Here is a 15,103-nt window from a genome sequence, read left to right as displayed (position 1 = left end):
TTGGAAAGGCATTTGGGCATAAATGAAAACATGGGAGCCTTGCTTCTGAAGTCACCCAAGTCGGTCCAAACTGGAACAAAATCTCAATCGATCTTGGGAAGTGTGGACTTACAGGAAATGATATTTAATCTCTAATGCAACCAAAGAGCTTTCGCTGAAAATTCTTCGCTCCGTTCCACCCAGGCTGAAAATCAGGAGCCGATATTAGCAATTTAGAAAGAGAAAAAAAAATAGAATTTTGAGGAGTTTCTGGTGTGGCAGCGGTGGTGGTTGTTCTGCAAGTGGAAAGAGCTATCGTAAGACATAAATTCTTCACCGAGGCCGCCATGCTCTTCATGCTTTGACCTGTGATGTTTAATCACAGGAAGAAAAGGAATCTGAAGTCTTTCACACCACCTTCTCCTTGGAAATTCTGATCCAATTAGAACATATCTGGTTAAGAGAAGAAAACAGTAGGCAGAGCTGGTGGTTTGTCCACATTCACCAGTGTGGACACCTGCACCATCAATCCAAATAGCTAAGCAAGGGCACCTGGAGGAGGGGGCACAGGTCATGACCCAGGGTCCTGGGATGGAGCCCCAGTCAGGCTCCCTGCTCGGCAGAGAGTCTGCTTCTCCCTCTGACTCTCTTTCTCCCTCCCCCTGCTTTCTCTCTCTCTGAGATAAATAAATAATATCTTTTAAAAACAAATAGGTAAGCAGAGTTTATCCCGAAACTAGGCTGACCACAATGATGTCCCTGCCTTCCTCCTCAGTGAATATGGTTCATTCATGTGCTTACATTGTTTGGTGAGACACCATCAGATCACCCTGCTTGATACAAATAAATTCCATCTGTTCCTTTTAGTGGAAAAACCCTAGTTTTTCAGAAAATGAGCTATTTTGTGTAAAAGAACGTGCCATCTACCAACCCCCATGAGTTTTTATTCTCTGACCTTCTGTTTCCTGTGTTCATATTTTGTGGCCTGTATTTTGTCCCCCCTGGGCAGGAGCGTCGGACCTGTGGGTCACTCTCTCCTCATCACGGACTCACATCAGGCTGAAAATCAGGCTAAAAACTTGAGACATATTTGGCAGGAGAGACCAGGTCGAATTTAGGAGCATTTTAGGCCAAATACGGAAGAGAGGTTATCCCCCACAGGGAAGCGAGCGCGTGGGCACGGAGAGGGGCGGCGAGAGCAGCAGACGGGCAGGTTGGCAGGAGAATCGACGGGTCTCTGCTGCGTTTTGCGCAGTGACATGGGCATCTAATCCTTGCTCTCCTCGTGATCAATGCCATCTGCTACAGCAGAATCAATGTGGACACACCCTCATCAGTGGTTACGGCGGCTGAAATGACCTAATCAATCGAACGACAGGATGTGGCCATTGCCTCTTTCTCTTTTAATATCTGCGTCGCACTTGAGCCTATTTCAGATCTGTTGCAAATATCCCATAATTTCCACGGGCACATCGTACGGGGTGCTATAGTGAGAAGGAAGGAGGGAGGGAAGGAAGGAAGGAAGGAAGGAAGGAAGGAAGGAAGGAAGGAAGGAAGGAAGGAAGGAAGGAAGGAAGAGGGAGGGAAGAAGGAGGGAAGGAAGGAGGGAGGGAGGGAGAGAGGGAGAGAGGGAGGGAGAGGGAAGGTATTTAGTTCTGGCCACATTCAGGTGAGTTATTTCCAAAACAATGATGGCCCGGCCCTACAGGAACTCCTGGAGAGTGGACAGCAGAGGTGCCCAGAGGGGCACGTCCGATGGCCACCCACGGGGGAGAGGGGGAGCTGTTGGCCACCAGCTCTGGCCGCGGTCCCTGGGCGCCCCTCGGCCCCGCAGAGCAAGGAGGGGAGTGGAAGCCAGGGTGGCCGGGTGGCGGAGGCCGGAGGGTTAGGGATCCACACCGATGTGAGGAGGTGTTTCTACGGTGATGGAACAAGTGGGGACTCAGGACCTGGGGACCCATGCAGACAGCAGGGGGAGAAGAGATTATGCGGGGACGCACATCCCAGTCCCTGTAGCTGGAAAACACGGACCTCTACGTCATGGTAACCCTCACATTCTCTGAGGAGAGACTTAAATGAAGCCACACTGAGCTATTCCCTTGAACCTTTTAATTTACGCTTCTAATGAAGAGGGACAAGGATGACTCTTCACCTCAGACAGTGGCTTGCAAACCACAGGCCTCGGGTGTTATTGATCCCACGAAAGCCCCACTGGGCCCCGCCCGCAGATCAACTTTATTGTCGAGTTTGGGCACAGTCATTCCTATGTCCTGATTTATTATTATTATTATTTTTGGTATTCCTAGCACTAAAAAAATTGCCTTTGCCAGTAAGATTTTACTTGTCTTTTCGACGTTGCCCCTGGGAGGGACGTGCTAGGCAGGACAGAAAATTCAAGCAACACATTGATGAAGCTTTTCATCCAAACAGATTCAGGACAAATAGTCTGAATTTCTAAATGTCCTTGTAACAATCCTATTGGAGATCAAAACACAGTTGAACAGGTTATTTGGAGGGCCACTTAAACCAGTCACTCCGACAAATTAATTTTTAAATATCTCTACGACATGTCGTCTGTGTGGAAAGGAAAGCATACTAACATGTTTCAAATTATTTTTACAGGGATCCCTGGGTGGCGCAGCGGTTTGGCGCCTGCCTTTGGCCCAGGGCGCGATCCTGGAGACCCGGGATCGAATCCCACATCGGGCCCCCTGTGCATGGAGCCTGCTTCTCCCTCTGCCTATGTCTCTGCCTCTCTCTATTTCTTTCTCTGTGACTATCATAAATAAATAAAAATTTAAAAAAAAAAAAAAAAAAAAAAAAAATTATTTTTACAACATCCAGGCAGCCATGAAAATTTTGGAAAGACCAACACACATTTGTAAATCATTTCCAGTGTGTGCAGGATCCAGATTCCTTCCATTATATGGATTTTTCAAGGCACATTTTGATTCTCTCCAATTTCCTCCACAGCCTAGAATTTTTTAAGGAGGTGGGATACCTTTTTAATTGTAGAAAAACTTACCCTTCCGTTTTTCTCCTATATTCGTAACACACACGAGCAGCAGAAGAAATGCCACAAATTATCAAAATGGGAAATAGGACATTTTTCATTTTCTCTGATCCCTGTCCTGAACCCAGTGCCCTTCCTCAGGAGCTAACTGGGACTGTGACCAGCATGTTGGTGGAGCACGCACAGTGGTCCCCGTGGAGCTGATGACCAGCAGGCCAGCTGCGAGCCACAGCCCCCTCTCAAGCTGCCCACCGACCAGGGAGCGGGGCCAGCTTTTCAGAAGAGTCGGTGTCCACCTGCGTGTCCTACACAAGGCATCTCATGCCTCTGCAGCAGTTGCACACTTAACTCACGAAGCATTCAGGTGAACATTCATTTCTCCCCCCTCCAAGTTTGTATTTTGCACTGTTATCTCCCCATTACCCATGACAGTAACTGAGTCCCAAGTGGGAAGGTGGCCGATATTCGCTGAAGTGGTAACACTGTGGACTGAATTCTGTGTCCTCCCCAAAATTCAACCATTGAATCCTAATCCCCTCTACAAGGTCTTAGGAGGTGGGGTCTGTGGGGGTGATGAGACCATGGGGCTCCATGGTGGAGCCCCCAGAGTGGGATTAGGGAGCCCCCTCGCCCCTTCCCCACCTGAGGACACAGGAGAAGATGCCATCTGTGAACCAGGAAGCGGGGTCCCATCAGGTGGCAGATCTGCAGGTGCTTTAATCCTGGACACCCAGCCTCCAGGTGTTTATAACTATCTGTGGTTTATAAGCCATAAACTAGAAATTCCACTTCTAGATATCTTTCTTCAAAAAAAAAAAAAAAAGCAAGAGATCTATAAGAAGTGAATTATGAGATTTTTGTTATAGACACTGAAAACAACCTTATAAAATTACTTGTAAAAACTGTTCAACAATAGGAAAATTGGTTGCATGGATGAGAGTGTCTCCGTGCACTGAAATATATATAATGTCCAAAAGGATATTTTATAATCCTAATTAATGATGTGAGAAACTCTCATTAAATATCTTACATCAAAATAGCAGTTTACAAATCAGAGATAATGACTTGAAGCTCTTTCTTGGCTTCTTCTCCAGATATAATGCACATTTTAAAGACATATCTTGGTTCCTACCTTATCTGTGGATGCTGTGGGCAGGAATTAATATTGTTATTTTTTATAATTGTATTTAGGATGAGAGGAACTGCTTGAAAATATTAGAATAACCGTTCCACACCCTGGGTCAGTACACTTGGGGTAAGTAGTGAACTCGAGTTTCCCCCCCACCACCGTGAGGGCATGGAAAGGAGAGGATACACCCTTCTGCTCCCCAGAATTCTCATATTCCAGGCTGACCTTTTGTTCAGCTTCCTTATCTCTATACACTGTCCCTAGGAGATTATCTATGGCCATGACACCAGTTCTGTGCGTAGATGGGTGCTCTTTGGTGAGTGCCAGGGGGCTTCAACCTAAAAATCCAGCTCCTTACAAAGACTTTCTATGATCTACTACCTGTGTGTTATCACCGCACACACACGTGCACTCGCACATGTATGCACACACGCACCCACACACGTGCACTCCGAATGCTCCAGCAGCATCCATATGCTTTCAGTCCTCTTGGGGAGACAATTTCATTCTGCAGGCTGGAATATAAATCCAAGGAGACATACACAAAAATGCTCATAAGCATTGTTCAAAATAGACAAAAAACTGGAAGAAACAATACATATCCATTAATAGTAGAATGAGAAAATAAATTATGGTATAAGCATGCAACATAATAATGAAAATACATGAACTGCAACCGCATGCATGAATATGATGTATCTCCAAGGCAAAAAGGCAAGTCACAGAATATACATAGTATGTTCTATTTCCATAAAGTTCAAAGCCAGGCAGTCTATGGCTTGGCGGGGGGTGTGAACATGAATGTGAGTACACCCACACGCATGTGAACATGAAGAAATCAAGAGAATAATTAACACCAATGTCAGGAGAGTTGTCACTTAACGGGCAGCAAGGCGGCGGGGAGGGGGGCCTCGGGCTAGCACAGCAGGACCTTTCAGAAACGAGCAGTGTGTCAGCCCTCATGCTGATGAATGATGCTGGAGTGTGTACTTAACAATGTTCTTTCACACATTCTCCTGTAGTCACCACAGATTAAACTGTTTTTAAACTGGTTTTAACCACTTTTTAATGCTCCCTCCACCAAAACAAAAAATAAATGCTGGAGGAAGCAGAGAAGTATTTCAGAGAAAGGACGTAGCCAGGTGGAATGTCCTGACAGAGGATGACTTGTCCCAGACCAAGACCTACAAGGGCCAGCGGGAAGTTGTGGCCCAAAGACATGGGGACTCCACCCCCAGTGAGAGCTGTGAACTCAAGAAATGTTCTAAAATTAGAAACATCACTTTTTTTTATGAGCACACTAAGAAAGATAGATATTTCAAAAAACATGCCCAGATTTGTGGCATGAAAGAACAAGTGGAGGAAGAAATCATATAAAACAAACCTGGTTCAAAGATCAGGTGGAGAACAGAGTGGGGATCCGAAGTGAGGCTTTGGACAAGTTCATTTTAATACACCCAGAGAGCCCAGCCCAGGCAGGCACTGGATACATGGGTTTGGGCTGAAAAAAGGATTCGGACTGACATAAATCAGTTTGGAAGGGCTGGTGAGTAGATATCTTTAATATATTTTTAACATATTTAATATTTTAATATTACAGCAATTTACTAAATCATCAAAGGTAAATGTGTAAAGGTGACATACAAAAGCACTTGGAAATGAGCCTGGAGGATCTCCAACATTTATAGGTGGGAAGGAGAAGAATTTTGGATGAAAAGGAGGACCGTGGGCTAGATACTGTTCTACGTTAATAAGTTTTTAAAGTTACTTAATAAAATTTTTTAAAAAGATGATTTCATTGGAGAGAAAAAGCATCTGACAAGATCCAATACCCATTCATAATGAAACTACTCAACAAACTAGGAATACAAAGAAACTCCCTCCACCAGAAATAGGCTACCTACAAAAATCCCACAGCCAACATCATGCTTCATAGTAAGAGGGTGAATATTTTCCCCTTAAGATGAGCAACAAGACAAGAACGTACAGTGACATCACTTCTATTTAACGTGGTATTAGGGGCTTAGACAGGGTGGAAACAAAAGAGAAGTCACCAAGATTGGAAAGGAAGTAAAACTATCTCCATTGGCAGATGACATGATTTTCTCTGTCAACATCTATGGAATCCACACACACAAAAGACCATTAGAGCTAATAAGTGAGTTCCTTAAGGGTGCAGGATTCAAGTTTGATACAAAAAAAAAATCAGTTATCTTAATGTAGACACTAGCAATGGACAATATGAAAATGAAGTTAAGGAAACATTATATTATTTACAATAGCACCACAAGGAATCAAATATTTCAGAATAGATTTATCCAAAGAAGTACAAGACTTACACACTGAAACCCATACAAATGCTTTCCATAAAGCATTGTTGTAAGAAATTAAAGACACAAATAAATAGAAAAACAGAGCATGTTCATGAATTGGAAGAGTTACTGAGATGGTGCTATATGTTGGCTAATTGAATTTAAATTAAAAAAAAAAAAGAAAATAATACATCTTAAATTGGTCTACAGACTCAGTGTGATACCTCCCAAAATTTCAGCTGCCTGTTTTTGCAGAAATGGACAAGCTGATCCTAAAAGTATTATGATATTGCAAGGGAGATGAAATAGCCAAAACAATCTAGGAAAAGAACGAAGGTGGAAGACTCATACTTTCCAATTCAAAAGTTACTACAAAGAGAAAACAGTAGTCTTTTTTGTGGTGCTAAAACAACTGGATATCCACATGCCAAAGAATTAACTTGGCTCCCTGCCTTTCACCATACACAAAAAATAGAATCAAAATGAATAATAGACTTAAATGTAAATGCTCAAAGTATAAAACTCCTAGAGGAAACCTTCATCTCTGTGACCTCAAATCAAACAAGGGTCTGACTCTTTTAGATATAACTCCAAAACTCTGCTGGAGTTTTAGATATAACTCCAAAGACACTGCAGAAGAAAATAGACATAAATCAGAATTTATTAATATAAAATGGTTGCTCTCCCAAGAAAAACAACAACAAAGTGAAAGTACAAACCGGGAGATAGGATAAAATGTTAAAATCATCTATCTGAAATGACTTTTCCAGAATATGTAAAGAGCTCTTACAATTCAATAATAAAAAGACAAGCCAGTTAAAAAAATGGAAAAAATATTTCAATAGACATTTCCCCCAAAAGAAGATATACAAATGTTCAGTACACATGAGAAGATGATCGCCGTCATTAGGAGAATGCAAACAAAAGCTACAGTGAATTCCCAGTTCACCCTTGCTGGAACGGCAGACAATCACAGTGCCGGTGAAGATATGGAGAAATTAGAATCCTCATACATCGCTGGTGGGATCATAAAATGGTGTAAGCATTTTGGGAAATGGTTTGGCCTTTCCTCAGGAAGTTACACATCATTACTCTATGACCCAGCAACTGCAGTGCTGATCGTGTGACCATAAGACCTGAAAAGATAGGTCCATATGAAAACTCTAAGTGACCCTTCATAGCAGCGCTATTGATAATAGCCAAAAAGCAGGAAGCTCTAACATCCATCCACCGATGCATGGATGATCAAAATGCAGTGAGCATACGTCGTGGAGTACTCTTCAGCCACAGAAAGAAATAAAGTGCTGAGACATATTGCAGCACAGATGAACCTGAGAGACACCGAGGCACAGAGGCTGCATGTGGCATAATCGTACTTGGGTGGGGTCCCCAGACAGGCAAAGCCAGGAGGCACCAGAGGCAGAGGGGAGGCAGTTGGGGAGTGATGGCCAATGGGCACCACGTTCTCTGTCCTATGAGCATGCTGAGAACCGCAGATCTGTGCATTTTTAAATGTTAGGGAGATGTGTTCTATCTTCGTGTGAAAATAGCAAGTGTGCAAAGGCATGACCCCCACTCCAGAGTCTTGTCCGGAAGGTTCCTTGTGAGTCATCCAAATCATTTCCTACCCTCTTCAGCTGAACTATCCAACCTCATCCCCCCCCCCCATCCAATACAAAAACTCTGTTCAAGGTCACCTTCGCTTCTAACATGATTTCTCAGCCCTCATCATGGTGACTCTATTCTAACTACATCGAGACCCCCTTACTCTTAGTGAGGCTGCATGAAGAAATCAGGGCAGGGTCATCACTGTGTGACCCCATGAGTGCTTTCCTGACCCACTGGGATCCTCTCTGGAGAGAGCGTGGACCCCTCTCCAGGGAATCCTTCCCCGGCAGCCACGTCAGACCCAAGACTGACCCTCTGGTTGGTGAGAGGATGAGGAAGCTTCCCTGGACTCAGATGCTTCCCTGTCTGCACCCTCTCACCCAATAAACCCAATTTTATTTCACAAGTAACTCTGGGTGTGCTGGTTTCTTCATTCACATATGACGAAAGATGCATGTTCAAACATAATGATCAGACACTCAACGGAAGTTCCAACCACCCAGAGTGTGCAGACATCCCAAACCCCAGAGCACTCAGCTGAGGCCAGGGAAGAGCTGGACCAGCTCTAATATAAAGGCCATGCCAGACACTCCTTAACAAGTGAGAGCAAAGGAAACCAAAATAGAAACCAGCCTCTAAAGAATCAAGGACCCATTCATGGATGAACTATTGTCAAAACAAAACTCTCTTGATGAAAGCACAGAAATCCAGTGTCTCAACAATGCGGCTCCCCAGGGCCCATTAAAAATATAAGGAGAATAAAGGTGCACACTTCACAAAGAGTGAGATTTCAACGGCGAATATGTGTATGCAGATGCTCGGTATTCCTCGTCGTCAGAGAGGTGAACGTTGAAGGAGCCCTGAGATGCCACCACACAGCACAGAATGGCTACAATTAAATAGTTCGGCCACCTCAAACACCGACAAGGGGCTGAAACAACACAGTGTCACAGTTGCTGGCAGGGTGTGAAATGCTGCTCTGCCAACGGGCTGGCAGTTTCTTACAAACTTACACATGCACGCACCCAATCGAGGGGGAGTTCCCCACATGGTATGTACCTGGGAGAAGCAAAAAACGCATATCCCTAAAAAGACCCAGGGAAGAATGTTCGTGGCAGCTTTATTCCGAACGACAAAGAATCAGAGAGGGCGCAAGTATCCATCAATAGTGGCATATTATACAATTGAACGCTACTCCACGGTGTTTTCAAAGGAACAAAGTACTTCACTCAGTAGCCCTGGAGAACCTCAAAACCATGCTGAACCACTAGTGAGATACAGAACAGTCCATATTTCCGTGAGCTCCAGGAGGAGCCAAATGAGAGTTAACGAGAGTATAGGGTCTGCAGGTGGAGGACAGGTGGTGGGCTGTACAGGGGCCCCAGGAAAGGTTTGGCCCACTGGAAATATTCCACCTTTCAACAAAGGATTTGAGAGTCTGGATTTGTTTCAGCTAACTGAGCTGCAACGCTTAAGATGTTTGCATTTCTCTGTATATAAATTGCGTAATAAACAAAAAAGAGTATTTTTAAAGTATTTATTCAATCTAAACGAGGACAGAAAAGGAGAAAAGAAAAACAAAGAAGCACAGAAAAGTCAGGAACAGACAAACACATGACCGTCTGGGCACGTGCAGAGCTTCACACACCGCGAGGGTGTCCAAGAACACAATTTGCATTCTCTCACCATGGCGCAATTAATTTAGGAACAAATCACAAAACATCTTGAACAAAAACATTTCAAGATTTTAAAATATTTTACAAATATTTTACTTCTCAAAGAGGAAATCATAATGTCAATGAGAAATGCTTGGGACTGGACTATAATTTTGAAAATGTCAAAAATTGTAGCATGCTGCCGAGGCACTGCTTAGGGGTAATTTAGCCTTAAATGCTCACATAGAAAGGAAGAAAGGCAGGAAATTGATGAGTTAAGGATTCAGCTTCAGGAGATACCCAAAGAACAGGAGAATAAACCCAGAGAAAACAGAGAATGGGAAATAACAAAGAAAAGGGCAGAAATCAATAAATAGATGGCAATACAAGGACACAATAGGAAGCTCATAAATGGATAGAAAATTGTTTGAAGTATATATTCCAAACTATTAACAGAAGTTGCCTGTCTTTGGAGGGCAGAGTGAAACAGGTCAGAGTGTGGCAGGGGTGGGGGATAGAAAAAGGAGAATTTGTATTTTATGTTATAGATCTAATTTGATGTAGTTTGCATCATATGGTCACATGAATAAAACTTTCTTTTGCAGAGTAAGAACATATATTACTTATTTTAATGTTAAAAATAAATAGGAGGGGCTCCCGGGTGGCTCCGCCCATTGAGTGTCTGACACTTGATCTTAGCTCAGGTCTTGACCTCAGATCATGAGTTCAAGCCCCATGTGGAGCACACTTTAAAAAAATATTATATATATATATATATATGAAAAGAATAATGCATTACCTATGTTCTCTCCCAAATTAAGGAAGATGGGAAGAGAGAAGAGAGAGGGACAGATGTTAAGGATGCACATTTATGCCTACAGGTGGATTTTTTTAAAGCTTTATTTATTTATTCATAGAAACACAGAGAGAGAGAGAGAGAGAGACACAGGCAGAGGGAGAAGCAGGCTCCATGCAGGGAGCCCAATGTAGGACTCTGATCCCGGGTCCCCGGGGTCATGCCTGAGGCCGAAGGCAGATGCTCAACCACTGAGCCACCCGGGCTGCCCTACAGGTGGATTTTTTTTGAAAAAACCCTTAGCCTCTGGCAGAAAGCAAATGCAAGCAAGTCAAGTCACAATCAAGTACTAAGAGTATTTGCCTGAATTCATGCTACTTGCCATTTCAAATCACGTTTCCGTAGGAAGGGTACAGGAGGACGCATGCATGAGGACCTCAGTGAACATGAGTTGCATTCATTCTACAAACTCTTACTGAGCAGCTACCACGTCCCAGACACCATACTGTCTTAGTCGTACAAAGAAGAGACAATGCCATAGACGAAAAGCAGAAACAGGAATAAAATCATGACAGATTCGATATGTTCTCCCAAATGCGTGGCAATGTGATGGAGGGCAGGCAATGCCTTCCTTGGAACAGAAAGTTGAAGATGACATTTTCAAGATGAAAAGGCGTGAGAACGGAGGCATTTAAAAAACAGAACAGGGGAGCAAAGAGACAACCAGACAGTGGACGGAAATTGAGAGAACAAAATGGTGGCAGCAGGAGGGGCAGGGGGCAGGGCTGGGTAGAGCAGGGGAGGGGACGAGCAGCAAACCAAGGCCACAGGCACTGGGGAATGCCCGGGTGGGGGTCGAATCCCCAACCGTACACCTGAAACTCATATGACACTCTCTGTTAACTGTACTTCCATTTAAAAAAAAAAAAAAAAAAGGAAAAAAGAAAGTTAAACATAAAACAGAAGAGAGAAAATTACACAAAGTTCCTGGGGCAGGAGAAATCTTAGCACATGGGAGCCTCGGGCTTGGGGGCCGCCAGGCACGCAGGGATGCAAGCCATGGGACATTGCATGGGCCCTTGGCAACGAGATGCTATTGGGATTTTATTTCACGTAGAGGCTCCCCTGGAGCTTCCCAATCCACTGCTTGTGACACGTCCTACCCACTTCACAGATGGGTTTTTTCCTCGCTCTGTGGTCATTTTGTAGCTGTAAATCTTATTTTCCTCTGACAACCTTAGCTGTCCCTTCCCAGATGAGGGGTGTGTCTGGAACGTCCCTGACATCCCTGCATCGTGCCCATCGGGTCTCTGATCTGTGGGGCAGAGGGGCAGATCTCCGCTCCTGCCTCGCAAGGCCAGGCAGGCTGTGGCAGCTTCCTGCCTGTGCCCATGTGGCTGTGACTGCTGTGCACCAAGCCTCCGGATGTGTTCATAAACATCTGGGCCTCCCCCGCTGGTTTATTGCTCTTGACACAGCGCGTCCATTACGGTTAACGGCCCTGGACTCGCTGCCACATTTCATCCCTTGCTCACCTGGTAGGACCACATGGAGGGAGCCCACGGGCTATGCAAGATTACTCCCAATTTAGAGACCTCCGCCGGAGTCAAAAGAAGGATGGAGGACTTGCACACTCCTCGGCGTTGAGTTGAGCCCTTCTTGTTACCTACGCGCGTCCTTCCAGTTGAATGTGCAAAGTGGCCCGATGGGCGGCCCCGCCTGGGCAGTCAGCTCAGCCTGTCCGTCCACACTGCGCTGTCCTCACCCCATGCTGGCACCTGCAACCCTCTCTCCCCTCCAGACCAAGGAACCCACATTGCTTGATAGGCAGAGGATAAACATTTTTCTATCAGAAATAGCACATCTAGTAAGAAAATTCTCTATTTCATTGCATCCGCCTTTTGTTTAGGATTTTTTTTCTTCTAGTTTACCCTGTAACCCATTGACTTCAGAAGAGACAATGATTTTTGACTAAGAAAAGCCGACCTATGGGACACATGGGTGGTTCAGTGGTTGAGCATCTGCCTTCGGCTCAGGGAATGACCCTGGGGTCCCGGGATCGAGTCCCAGATTGGGCTCCCTGCATGGAGCTTGCTTCCCCCTCTGCCTGTGTCTCTGCCTCTCTCTGTGTGTCTCTCAGGAATAAATAAAGTCTTAAAAAAAAAAAAAAGCTGACCTGATAATGACTTAAACCAGCCAAACCAAATTAACTTGGGGAAAAATGGCCCACATTCTGCTTCTGTCTAAGATGCTTAGACATCCTGATCATCCTGATGACCTCCACGTCGGGTAAATTGTAGTCGAGGAATGCCAAGCTACTTTGCCAGTCAGACTCTCAGCAGCTCCAACCACCCTGAACACGGCCATCAGCGTGAAAGGACATGAGGAGCTTCTGGAAAGACCTGCCCCTAACACTGTTCCCGTCCTGGGGAGAACTTTGCACCCACCTGTGCCCTTGTCCATTAGGATTTCACATCCGGAAGGCAGATAGTTGGCCACCAAGGCTGCCAGGAAGGGATGTTAGGTGCATGCCAGGTTATAGAAGAACACACACCAGGGGCAAGGCAGGAGAAGCAAAGGCTCTGCCTGGCACGAACGTCCTTAGCTTCGCAGGGGTGAGACTTTCCAGTTAACCGCAGGCAGTAGTCTGTGTTGGGTATGATGACCCCGTCCCAGCCTGGAAACACTGACTCCTATTTACCTATATCCTTGTAAGAAGGAAGTGGTTTATGCCTTTATATGTGGTGATATGATTTAAAAAGCTAAACTAAAAAAATAAATAAATAAATAAATAAATAAATAAAAAGCTAAACTCCACCAAAAAATAAAAATAAAAAAGCCGGCCAAAATAATGAAAAGCTAAGGGGGTGGTCCTCCAAAGTCAAGACAAGTCGCATGTCAGGGAAACTTTTATGGTTTAGGTTTAGATTGGCAGATAGGGACTGAGTCAGCTCCCAGGATTTGGGGGTGTCTGTTCCAAATCCAGGATAGGTAAGGGCAAACTGAAGTGAGTGCACACCTGACTCACCGCCCTACTCACCTACTGACCCATCTCTGATGCAGGCACCCAGGCACCCGGATGTGGTCCCTGATGGAAAACACAAGTTCTGCCTCCAGAAAGTGGTTGCAGGGTGAGAATGTGACACACAGGAGCACTTCTCTGAGGGGCCGGGAAGGGACATCCTCACGGGAGGCGGGATCCTCAGGTGAGAAATCGAGAGAGGAAGATCCTTCCTCAGCAGGACAAAGTCAACACTCTTGCCTTCCCAACCAAGGATGTCTTGACATCCCTGCTCATCGCCTATTTTATTTTATTTTATTTTATTTTATTTTATTTATTTTATTTTATTTTATTTTATTTTATTTATTTTATTTTATTTTATTTTATTTTATTTATTTATTTATTTTATTACTTTATTTTATTTTATTTTATTTTATTATTTTTTTCATCGCCTTACTTTTTGTCACTGACGAATCCTGGTGGGTTTTATGGGAACCTTTATCAGACATTTTGAAAAACAGGGAAATGAAGAATGTGACCAGCCTCCTGCGGGCTGACCCTCCATCAGGAATCATCTGCCCAGGGACTTTCTGGTCCTCTGTGCCCTTTGCCCTGACAAAACCTTATCACAGCCTCCTCTCTTTTAAGGAGACGTCTCTCACGGTGGTTCTACTTAGGTCTCCATCAGTATCCTGCTGTGGTCTCAAGAGAGATGCACCAACTGTGGACCATATTGGATCCTTCCTTCTGTAAAAATCCCCCAATGGCTCCACCAAAAAGAGCCCATCTCCCACGAAAGCCCATTGCATCATGTTGCCAAATAATGTATGTCAACATTTACTGATAGGCTGCTTTTAAACGTGTTCTAGATTTTCAGCCTACATACATTCCCATCATACACGGTCATAAAGTCACTTTGGACCTGGAGGCCTGTCTTCCATTCCAGTCCAGGCCTTCATAAAAGCCAAAGGAAAGAGAAACCAAGTGAACAAAACATGTGTTCAAGGGACAGGACTCCCAGGTGTGGACTTGGCCTTTGGATCAACCCATTTGGACAAAAATGTGACACCTTCCACTTTTATTATTTTAATATCATGCAGATATGAGAAGTTACACAAATGTGAGGGGTTTAGTTAGTTTATCTGCTTTAATCTCCTCCAGAGAAAACATCTGTAGAAGTCTCCTAAATGGCTGATAACAGAGATCAGAAGCAATACACGCTCCATGTTGCCATGTTCAGAAAATGCTCAGAGGTCCATGAAGATAATCAAGGCCACAGCCAACTCATTAGGGAAACACCGAGAGAGTGACCTTTCCAACATCAAATGGACTGGAATCCAACCTTAAATTTTAGGAAAGCTCCACTAATCACTGAAATGCTATTTTAATAGCACTTATAAAGTAACATATTTTCAAAGCTCTGTGTTGCTCTTGTGATCCAAGCATTTCCCAAACTGGCTTTGGTTACAGAAGTGTTTAGAAAAAAAGAGATGCACTCAACTCCTCTGTGAAGACCTCATGAGAGCATCATTGCCTGTAGGGTGCAGCGGAGGGTGAGGGCCTGCTGAGTCTGACCTGGGAAGGGGGAGATGACACAGGGCTCCGGAGGA

General features: G+C 44.4%; 1 long non-coding RNA gene across 1 annotated transcript; it reads left to right on the top strand.

The window, feature by feature from the left end:
- The first annotated feature begins 3,139 nt into the window (after positions 1-3,139).
- LOC111094564 lies at positions 3,140-5,847 on the top strand. Its single transcript, XR_005354974.1, has 3 exons — positions 3,140-3,356; positions 4,184-4,247; positions 5,722-5,847. It is a non-coding gene; the product is annotated as an uncharacterized LOC111094564 (long non-coding RNA).
- The last annotated feature ends 9,256 nt before the right edge of the window (positions 5,848-15,103 follow it).

Source organism: Canis lupus, chromosome 2 (assembly GCF_011100685.1).
Source record: "Canis lupus familiaris isolate Mischka breed German Shepherd chromosome 2, alternate assembly UU_Cfam_GSD_1.0, whole genome shotgun sequence".
In the NCBI taxonomy this organism is placed as follows: Eukaryota; Metazoa; Chordata; class Mammalia; order Carnivora; family Canidae; genus Canis; species Canis lupus.
The sequence above is the reverse complement of the archived record's forward strand: the minus strand, read 5'-3'. Positions and strand labels throughout refer to the sequence as shown.